The sequence below is a fragment of the Crinia signifera genome, chromosome 3 (genome assembly GCF_055691185.1).
Source record: "Crinia signifera chromosome 3, ASM5569118v1, whole genome shotgun sequence".
NCBI classification, from domain to species: Eukaryota; Metazoa; Chordata; class Amphibia; order Anura; family Myobatrachidae; genus Crinia; species Crinia signifera.
The window spans coordinates 110751341-110763776 of record NC_139219.1 but is presented as its reverse complement, the minus strand read 5'-3'; positions in this window follow the sequence as shown (position 1 = coordinate 110763776).

The following is a 12436-nucleotide window of genomic DNA, read 5'->3' as shown; positions in this document are numbered from 1 at the left end:
GAGCATTCTTGACCAATTGTCTTGCTGGTTGAAGACTAATGCATGATAGTCCCATCAAAAGTTGTAAAATAGAAAACTGTTGACTGACAGTATATAAACCAATCAGAATGGCTTATTTTGAATGACAGTTGCATCAACCAATCAGATGATCTCAATTCTGAACTAATTTGCATAAGGGCTTTATTTGCTCTCCATAACTTACTGAGGTCCTTCCTAACCCTAGTTTAATTGAAAACCTACAAAACCAGCCACAGATAGTTGATAACAAGAGCATTCTTGACCAATTGTCTTGCTGGTTGAAGACTAATGCATGATAGTCCCAGCAAAAGTTGTAAAATAGAGAACTGTTGACTGACAGTACATAAACCAATCAGAAAGGTGTATTTTGAATGACAATTGCATCAACCAATCAGATGGTCTTAATTCTAAACTAATTTGCATAAGGGCTTTATTTGCTCTCCATAACTTACTGAGGTCCTTCCTAACCCTAGTTTAATTGAAAACCTACAAAACCAGCCACAGATAGTTCATAACAAGAGCATTCTTGACCAATTGTCTTGCTGGTTGAAGACTAATGAATGATAGTCCCAGCAAAAGTTGTAAAATAGAGAACTGTTGACTGACAGTACATGAACCAATCAGCATGGCTTATTTTGAATGACAGTTGCATCACCCAATCAGATGGTCTCAATTCTAAACTAATTTGCATAGGGGCTTTATTTGCTCTCCATAACTTACTGAGGTCTTTCCTAACCCTAGTTTAATTGAAAACCTGCAGAACCAGCCACAGATAGTTGATAACAAGAGCATTCTTGACCAATTGTCTTGCTGGTTGAAGACTAATGCATTATAGTCCCAGCAAAAGTTGTAAAATAGAAAACTGTTGACTGACAGTATATAAACCAATCAGAATGGCTTATTTTGAATGATAGTTGCATCAACCAATCAGATGATCTCAATTCTGAACTAATTTGCATAAGGGCTATATTTGCTCTCCATAACTTACTGAGGTCCTTCCTAACCCTAGTTTAATTGAAAACCTACAAAACCAGCCACAGATAGTTGATAACAAGAGCATTCTTGACCAATTGTCTTGCTGGTTGAAGACTAATGCATGATAGTCCCAGCAAAAGTTGTAAAATAGAGAACTGTTGACTGACAGTACATAAACCAATCAGAATGGTGTATTTTGAATGACAATTGCATCAACCAATCAGATGGTCTTAATTCTAAACTAATTTGCATAAGGGCTTTATTTGCTCTCCATAACTTACTGAGGTCCTTCCTAACCCTAGTTTAATTGAAAACCTACAAAACCAGCCACAGATAGTTGATAACAAGAGCATTCTTGACCAATTGTCTTGCTGGTTGAAGACTAATGCATGATAGTCCCAGCAAAAGTTGTAAAATAGAGAACTGTTGACTGACAGTACATAAACCAATCAGAATGGTGTGTTTTGAATGACAATTGCATCAACCAATCAGATGGTCTCAATTCTAAACTAATTTGCATAAGGGCTTTATTTGCTCTCCATAACTTACTGAGGTCCTTCCTAACCCTAGTTTAATTGAAAACCTATAAAACCAGCCACAGATAGTTCATAACAAGAGCATTCTTGACCAATTGTCTTGCTGGTTGAAGACTAATGCATGATAGTCCCAGCAAACGTTGTAAAATAGGAAACTGTTGACTGATGGTACATAAACCAATCAGAATGGCTTATTTTGAATGACAGTTGCATCAACCAATCAGATGGTCTCAATTCTGAACTAATTTGCATAATGGCTTTATTTGCTCTTCATAACTTACTGAGGTCCTTCCTCACCCTAGTCTAATTGAACAACTGCAGAACCAGCCACAGATAGTTGATAACAAGAACATTATTGACCAATTGTCTTGCTGGTTGAAGACTATTGCACGATGGTCCCAGCAAACGTTGTAAAATAGGAAACTGTTGACTGATGGTACATAAACCAATCAGAATGGCTTATTTTGAATGACAGTTGCATCAACCAATCAGATGGTCTTAATTCTGAACTAATTTGCATAATGGCTTTATTTGCTCTTCATAACTTACTGAGGTCCTTTCTCACCCTAGTCTAATTGAACACCTGCAGAACCAGCCACAGATAGTTGATAACAAGAACATTCTTGACCAATTGTCTTGCTGGTTGAAGGCTATTGCGTGATGGTGCCAGCAAAAGTTGTAAAATAGAAAACTGTTGACTACATTCTTGACCAATTGTCTTGCTGGTAGAAGACTATTGCATGATGGTCCCAGCAAAAGTTATAAAATAGAAAACTGTTGACTGACAGCACATAAACCAATCAGAATGGCTTATTTTGAATGACAATTGCATCAACCAATCAGATGGTCTCAATTCTAAACTAATTTGCATAAGGGCTTTATTTGCTCTCCATAACTTACTGAGGTCTTTCCTAACCCTAGTTTAATTGAAAACCTACCAAACCAGCCACAGATAGTTGATAACAAGAGCATTCTTGACCAATTGTCTTGCTGGTTGAAGACTAATGCATGATAGTCCCAGCAAAAGTTGTAAAATAGAAAACTGTTGACTGACAGTACATAAACCAATCAGAATGGCTTATTTTGAATGACAGTTGCATCAACCAATCATATGATCTCAATTCTGAACCAATTTGCATAAGGGCTTTATTTGCTCTTCATAACTTACTGAGGTCCTTCCTAACCCTAGTTTAATTGAAAACCTACAAAACCAGCCACAGATAGTTGATAACAAGAGCATTATTGACCAATTGTCTTGCTGGTTGAAGACTAATGCATGATAGTCCCAGCAAAAGTTGTAAAATAGAGAACTGTTGACTGACAGTACATAAACCAATCAGAATGGTGTATTTTGAATGACAATTGCATCAACCAATCATATGGTCTTAATTCTAAACTAATTTGCATAAGGGCTTTATTTGCTCTCCATAACTTACTGAGGTCCTTCCTAACCCTAGTTTAATTGAAAACCTACAAAACCAGCCACAGATAGTTGATAACAAGAGCATTCTTGACCAATTGTCTTGCTGGTTGAAGACTAATGCATGATAGTCCCAGCAAAAGTTGTAAAATAGAGAACTGTTGACTGACAGTACATAAACCAATCAGAATGGTGTATTTTGAATGACAATTGCATCAACCAATCAGATCGTCTCAATTCTAAACTAATTTGCATAAGGGCTTTATTTGCTCTCCATAACTTACTGAGGTCCTTCCTAACCCTAGTTTAATTGAAAACCTATAAAACCAGCCACAGATAGTTCATAACAAGAGCATTCTTGACCAATTGTCTTGCTGGTTGAAGACTAATGAATGATAGTCCCAGCAAAAGTTGTAAAATAGAGAACTGTTGACTGACAGTACATAAACCAATCAGAATGGCTTATTTTGAATGACAATTGCATCAACCAATCAGATGGTCTCAATTCTAAACTAATTTGCATAAGGGCTTTATTTGCTCTCCATAACTTACCGAGGTCTTTCCTAACCCTAGTTTAATTGAAAACCTGCAGAACCATTCACAGATAGTTGATAACAAGAGCATTCTTGACCAATTGTCTTGCTGGTTGAAGACTAATGCATGATAGTCCCAGCAAAAGTTGTAAAATAGAAAACTGTTGACTGACAGTACATAAACCAATCAGAATGGCTTATTTTGAATGACAGTTGCATCAACCAATCAGATGATCTCAATTCTGAACTAATTTGCATAAGGGCTTTATTTGCTCTTCATAACTTACTGAGGTCCTTCCTCACCCTAGTCTAATAGAACACCTGCAGAACCAGCCACAGATAGTTGATAACAAGAGCATTCTTGACCAATTGTCTTGCTGGTTGAAGACTAATGTATGATAGTCCAAGCAAAAGTTGTAAAATAGAAAACTGTTGACTGACAGTATATAAACCAATCAGAATGGCTTATTTTGGATGACAGTTGCATCAACCAATCAGATGATCTCAATTCTGAACTAATTTGCATACGGGCTATATTTGCTCTCCATAACTTACTGAGGTCCTTCCTAACCCTAGTTTAATTGAAAACCTACAAAACCAGCCACAGATAGTTGATAACAAGAGCATTCTTGACCAATTGTCTTGCTGGTTGAAGACTAATGCATGATAGTCCCAGCAAAAGTTGTAAAATAGAGAACTGTTGACTGACAGTACATAAACCAATCAGAATGGTGTATTTTGAATGACAATTGCATCAACCAATCAGATGGTCTTAATTCTAAACTAATTTGCATAAGGGCTTTATTTGCTCTCCATAACTTACTGAGGTCCTTCCTAACCCTAGTTTAATTGAAAACCTACAAAACCAGCCACAGATAGTTGATAACAAGAGCATTCTTGACCAATTGTCTTGCTGGTTGAAGACTAATGCATGATAGTCCCAGCAAAAGTTGCAAAATAGAGAACTGTTGACTGACAGTACATAAACCAATCAGAATGGTGTATTTTGAATGACAATTGCATCAACCAATCAGATGGTCTCAATTCTAAACTAATTTGCATAGGGGCTTTATTTGCTCTTCATAACTTACTGAGGTCCTTCCTCACCCTAGTCTAATTGAACAACTGCAGAACCAGCCACATATAGTTGATAATAAGAACATTATTGACCAATTGTCTTGCTGGTTGAAGACTATTGCATGATGGTCCCAGCAAACGTTGTAAAATAGGAAACTGTTGACTGATGGTACATAAACCAATCAGAATGGCTTATTTTGAATGACAGTTGCATCAACCAATCAGATGGTCTCAATTCTGAACTAATTTGCATAATGGCTTTATTTGCTCTTCATAACTTACTAAGGTCCTTCCTCACCCTAGTCTAATTGAACACCTGCAGAACCAGCCACAGATAGTTGATAACAAGAACATTCTTGACCAATTGTCTTGCTGGTTGAAGGCTATTGCGTGATGGTGCCAGCAAAAGTTGTAAAATAGAAAACTGTTGACTACATTCTTGACCAATTGTCTTGCTGGTAGAAGACTATTGCATGATGGTCTCAGCAAAAGTTATAAAATAGAAAACTGTTGACTGACAGCACATAAACCAATCAGAATGGCTTATTTTGAATGACAATTGCATCAACCAATCAGATGGTCTCAATTCTAAACTAATTTGCATAAGGGCTTTATTTGCTCTCCATAACTTACTGAGGTCTTTCCTAACCCTAGTTTAATTGAAAACCTACCAAACCAGCCACAGATAGTAGATAACAAGAGCATTCTTGACCAATTGTCTTGCTGGTTGAAGACTAATGCATGATAGTCCCAGCAAAAGTTGTAAAATAGAAAACTGTTGACTGACAGTACATAAACCAATCAGAATGGCTTACTTTGAATGACAGTTGCATCAACCAATCATATGATCTCAATTCTGAACCAATTTGCATAAGGGCTTTATTTGCTCTTCATAACTTACTGAGGTCCTTCCTCACCCTATTCTAATTAAACAACTGCAGAACCAGCCACAGATAGTTGATAACAAGAGCATTCTTGACCAATTGTCTTGCTGGTTGAAGACTATTGCATGATAGTCCCAGCAAAAGTTGTAAAATAGAAATCTGTTGACTGACAGTATATAAACCAATCAGAATGGCTTATTTTGAATGACAGTTGCATCAACCAATCAGATGATCTCAATTGTGAACTAATTTGCATAAGGGCTTTATTTGCTCTCCATAACTTACTGAGGTCCTTCCTAACCCTAATTTAATTGAAAACCTACAAAACCAGCCACAGATAGTTGTTAACAAGAGCATTCTTGACCAATTGTCTTGCTGGTTGAAGACTAATGCATGATAGTCCCAGCAAAAGTTGTAAAATAGAAAACTGTTGACTGACAGTACATAAACCAATCAGAATGGCTTATTTTGAATGACAGTTGCATCAACCAATCAGATGATCTCAATTCTGAACTAATTTGCATAAGGGCTTTATTTGCTCTTCATAACTTACTGAGGTCCTTCCTCACCCTAGTCTAATAGAACACCTGCAGAACCAGCCACAGATAGTTGATAACAAGAGCATTCTTGACCAATTGTCTTGCTGGTTGAAGGCTATTGCGTGATGGTGCCAGCAAAAGTTGTAAAATAGAAAACTGTTGACTACATTCTTGACCAATTGTCCTGCTGGTTGAAGACTATTGCATGATGGTCCCAGCAAAGGTTATAAAATAGAAAACTGTTGACTGACAGCACATAAACCAATCAGAATGGCTTATTTTGAATGACAATTGCATCAACCAATCAGATGGTCTCAATTCTAAACTAATTTGCATAAGGGCTTTATTTGCTCTCCAAAACTTACTGAGGTCTTTCCTAACCCTAGTTTAATTGAAAACCTACAAAACCAGCCACAGATAGTTGATAACAAGAGCATTCTTGACCAATTGTCTTGCTGGTTGAAGACTAATGCATGATAGTCCCAGCAAAAGTTGTAAAATAGAAAACTGTTGACTGACAGTACATAAACCAATCAGAATGGCTTATTTTGAATGACAGTTGCATCAACCAATCAGATGATCTCAATTCTAAACTAATTTGCATAAGGGCTTTATTTGCTCTTCATAACTTACTGAGGTCCTTCCTCACCCTAGTCTAATAGAACACCTGCAGAACCAGCCACAGATAGTTGATAACAAGAGCATTCTTGACCAATTGTCTTGCTGGTTGAAGACTAATGTATGATAGTCCAAGCAAAAGTTGTAAAATAGAAAACTGTTGACTGACAGTATATAAACCAATCAGAATGGCTTATTTTGGATGACAGTTGCATCAACCAATCAGATGGTCTTAATTCTGAACTAATTTGCATACGGGCTATATTTGCTCTCCATAACTTACTGAGGTCCTTCCTAACCCTAGTTTAATTGAAAACCTACAAAACCAGCCACAGATAGTTGATAACAAGAGCATTCTTGACCAATTGTCTTGCTGGTTGAAGACTAATGCATGATAGTCCCAGCAAAAGTTGTAAAATAGAGAACTGTTGACTGACAGTACATAAACCAATCAGAATGGTGTATTTTGAATGACAATTGCATCAACCAATCAGATGGTCTTAATTCTAAACTAATTTGCATAAGGGCTTTATTTGCTCTCCATAACTTACTGAGGTCCTTCCTAACCCTAGTTTAATTGAAAACCTACAAAACCAGCCACAGATAGTTGATAACAAGAGCATTCTTGACCAATTGTCTTGCTGGTTGAAGACTAATGCATGATAGTCCCAGCAAAAGTTGCAAAATAGAGAACTGTTGACTGACAGTACATAAACCAATCAGAATGGTGTATTTTGAATGACAATTGCATCAACCAATCAGATGGTCTCAATTCTAAACTAATTTGCATAGGGGCTTTATTTGCTCTTCATAACTTACTGAGGTCCTTCCTCACCCTAGTCTAATTGAACAACTGCAGAACCAGCCACAGATAGTTGATAATAAGAACATTATTGACCAATTGTCTTGCTGGTTGAAGACTATTGCATGATGGTCCCAGCAAACGTTGTAAAATAGGAAACTGTTGACTGATGGTACATAAACCAATCAGAATGGCTTATTTTGAATGACAGTTGCATCAACCAATCAGATGGTCTCAATTCTGAACTAATTTGCATAATGGCTTTATTTGCTCTTCATAACTTACTGAGGTCCTTCCTCACCCTAGTCTAATTGAACACCTGCAGAACCAGCCACAGATAGTTGATAACAAGAACATTCTTGACCAATTGTCTTGCTGGTTGAAGGCTATTGCGTGATGGTGCCAGCAAAAGTTGTAAAATAGAAAACTGTTGACTACATTCTTGACCAATTGTCTTGCTGGTAGAAGACTATTGCATGATGGTCTCAGCAAAAGTTATAAAATAGAAAACTGTTGACTGACAGCACATAAACCAATCAGAATGGCTTATTTTGAATGACAATTGCATCAACCAATCAGATGGTCTCAATTCTAAACTAATTTGCATAAGGGCTTTATTTGCTCTCCATAACTTACTGAGGTCCTTCCTCACCCTATTCTAATTAAACAACTGCAGAACCAGCCACAGATAGTTGATAACAAGAGCATTCTTGACCAATTGTCTTGCTGGTTGAAGACTATTGCATGATAGTCCCAGCAAAAGTTGTAAAATAGAAATCTGTTGACTGACAGTATATAAACCAATCAGAATGGCTTATTTTGAATGACAGTTGCATCAACCAATCAGATGATCTCAATTGTGAACTAATTTGCATAAGGGCTTTATTTGCTCTCCATAACTTACTGAGGTCCTTCCTAACCCTAATTTAATTGAAAACCTACAAAACCAGCCACAGATAGTTGTTAACAAGAGCATTCTTGACCAATTGTCTTGCTGGTTGAAGACTAATGCATGATAGTCCCAGCAAAAGTTGTAAAATAGAAAACTGTTGACTGACAGTACATAAACCAATCAGAATGGCTTATTTTGAATGACAGTTGCATCAACCAATCAGATGATCTCAATTCTGAACTAATTTGCATAAGGGCTTTATTTGCTCTTCATAACTTACTGAGGTCCTTCCTCACCCTAGTCTAATAGAACACCTGCAGAACCAGCCACAGATAGTTGATAACAAGAGCATTCTTGACCAATTGTCTTGCTGGTTGAAGACTAATGCATGATAGTCCAAGCAAAAGTTGTAAAATAGAAAACTGTTGACTGACAGTATATAAACCAATCAGAATGGCTTATTTTAAATGACAGTTGCATCAACCAATCAGATGATCTCAATTCTGAACTAATTTGCATAAGGGCTATATTTGCTCTCCATAACTTACTGAGGTCCTTCCTAACCCTAGTTTAATTGAAAACCTACAAAACCAGCCACAGATAGTTGATAACAAGAGCATTCTTGACCAATTGTCTTGCTGGTTGAAGACTAATGCATGATAGTCCCAGCAAAAGTTGTAAAATAGAAAACTGTTGACTGACAGTACATAAACCAATCAGAATGGCTTATTTTGAATGACAGTTGCATCAACCAATCAGATGATCTCAATTCTAAACTAATTTGCATAAGGGCTTTATTTGCTCTTCATAACTTACTGAGGTCCTTCCTCACCCTAGTCTAATAGAACACCTGCAGAACCAGCCACAGATAGTTGATAACAAGAGCATTCTTGACCAATTGTCTTGCTGGTTGAAGACTAATGTATGATAGTCCAAGCAAAAGTTGTAAAATAGAAAACTGTTGACTGACAGTATATAAACCAATCAGAATGGCTTATTTTGGATGACAGTTGCATCAACCAATCAGATGATCTCAATTCTGAACTAATTTGCATAAGGGTTATATTTGCTCTCCATAACTTACTGAGGTCCTTCCTAACCCTAGTTTAATTGAAAACCTACAAAACCAGCCACAGATAGTTGATAACAAGAGCATTCTTGACCAATTGTCTTGCTGGTTGAAGACTAATGCATGATAGTCCCAGCTAAAGTTGTAAAATAGAGAACTGTTGACTGACAGTACATAAACCAATCAGAATGGTGTATTTTGAATGACAATTGCATCAACCAATCAGATGGTCTTAATTCTAAACTAATTTGCATAAGGGCTTTATTTGCTCTCCATAACTTACTGAGGTCCTTCCTAACCCTAGTTTAATTGAAAACCTACAAAACCAGCCACAGATAGTTGATAACAAGAGCATTCTTGACCAATTGTCTTGCTGGTTGAAGACTAATGCATGATAGTCCCAGCAAAAGTTGCAAAATAGAGAACTGTTGACTGACAGTACATAAACCAATCAGAATGGTGTATTTTGAATGACAATTGCATCAACCAATCAGATGGTCTCAATTCTAAACTAATTTGCATAGGGGCTTTATTTGCTCTTCATAACTTACTAAGGTCCTTCCTCACCCTAGTCTAATTGAACAACTGCAGAACCAGCCACAGATAGTTGATAATAAGAACATTATTGACCAATTGTCTTGCTGGTTGAAGACTATTGCATGATGGTCCCAGCAAACGTTGTAAAATAGGAAACTGTTGACTGATGGTACATAAACCAATCAGAATGGCTTATTTTGAATGACAGTTGCATCAACCAATCAGATGGTCTCAATTCTGAACTAATTTGCATAATGGCTTTATTTGCTCTTCATAACTTACTGAGGTCCTTCCTCACCCTAGTCTAATTGAACACCTGCAGAACCAGCCACAGATAGTTGATAACAAGAACATTCTTGACCAATTGTCTTGCTGGTTGAAGGCTATTGCGTGATGGTGCCAGCAAAAGTTGTAAAATAGAAAACTGTTGACTACATTCTTGACCAATTGTCTTGCTGGTAGAAGACTATTGCATGATGGTCTCAGCAAAAGTTATAAAATAGAAAACTGTTGACTGACAGCACATAAACCAATCAGAATGGCTTATTTTGAATGACAATTGCATCAACCAATCAGATGGTCTCAATTCTAAACTAATTTGCATAAGGGCTTTATTTGCTCTCCATAACTTACTGAGGTCTTTCCTAACCCTAGTTTAATTGAAAACCTACCAAACCAGCCACAGATAGTAGATAACAAGAGCATTCTTGACCAATTGTCTTGCTGGTTGAAGACTAATGCATGATAGTCCCAGCAAAAGTTGTAAAATAGAAAACTGTTGACTGACAGTACATAAACCAATCAGAATGGCTTACTTTGAATGACAGTTGCATCAACCAATCATATGATCTCAATTCTGAACCAATTTGCATAAGGGCTTTATTTGCTCTTCATAACTTACTGAGGTTCTTCCTCACCCTATTCTAATTAAACAACTGCAGAACCAGCCACAGATAGTTGATAACAAGAGCATTCTTGACCAATTGTCTTGCTGGTTGAAGACTATTGCATGATAGTCCCAGCAAAAGTTGTAAAATAGAAATCTGTTGACTGACAGTATATAAACCAATCAGAATGGCTTATTTTGAATGACAGTTGCATCAACCAATCAGATGATCTCAATTGTGAACTAATTTGCATAAGGGCTTTATTTGCTCTCCATAACTTACTGAGGTCCTTCCTAACCCTAATTTAATTGAAAACCTACAAAACCAGCCACAGATAGTTGTTAACAAGAGCATTCTTGACCAATTGTCTTGCTGGTTGAAGACTAATGCATGATAGTCCCAGCAAAAGTTGTAAAATAGAAAACTGTTGACTGACAGTACATAAACCAATCAGAATGGCTTATTTTGAATGACAGTTGCATCAACCAATCAGATGATCTCAATTCTGAACTAATTTGCATAAGGGCTTTATTTGCTCTTCATAACTTACTGAGGTCCTTCCTCACCCTAGTCTAATAGAACACCTGCAGAACCAGCCATAGATAGTTGATAACAAGAGCATTCTTGACCAATTGTCTTGCTGGTTGAAGACTAATGCATGATAGTCCAAGCAAAAGTTGTAAAATAGAAAACTGTTGACTGACAGTATATAAACCAATCAGAATGGCTTATTTTAAATGACAGTTGCATCAACCAATCAGATGATCTCAATTCTGAACTAATTTGCATAAGGGCTATATTTGCTCTCCATAACTTACTGAGGTCCTTCCTAACCCTAGTTTAATTGAAAACCTACAAAACCAGCCACAGATAGTTGATAACAAGAGCATTCTTGACCAATTGTCTTGCTGGTTGAAGACTAATGCATGATAGTCCCAGCAAAAGTTGTAAAATAGAGAACTGTTGACTGACAGTACATATACCAATCAGAATGGTGTATTTTGAATGACAATTGCATCAACCAATCAGATGGTCTCAATTCTAAACTAATTTGCATAAGGGCTTTATTTGCTCTCCATAATTTACTGAGGTCCTTCCTAACCCTAGTTTAATTGAAAACCTATAAAACCAGCCACAGATAGTTCATAACAAGAGCATTCTTGACCAATTGTCTTGCTGGTTGAAGACTAATGCATGATAATCCCAGCAAACGTTGTAAAATAGGAAACTGTTGATTGATGGTACATAAACCAATCAGAATGGCTTATTTTGAATGACAGTTGCATCAACCAATCAGATGGTCTCAATTCTGAACTAATTTGCATAATGGCTTTATTTGCTCTTCATAACTTACTGAGGTCCTTCCTCACCCTAGTCTAATTGAACAACTGCAGAACCAGCCACAGATAGTTGATAACAAGAACATTATTGACCAATTGTCTTGCTGGTTGAAGACTATTGCATGATGGTCCCAGCAAACGTTGTAAAATAGGAAACTGTTGACTGATGGTACATAAACCAATCAGAATGGCTTATTTTGAATGACAGTTGCATCAACCAATCATATGGTCTCAATTCTGAACTAATTTGCATAATGGCTTTATTTGCTCTTCATAACTTACTGAGGTCCTTCCTCACCCTAGTCTAAT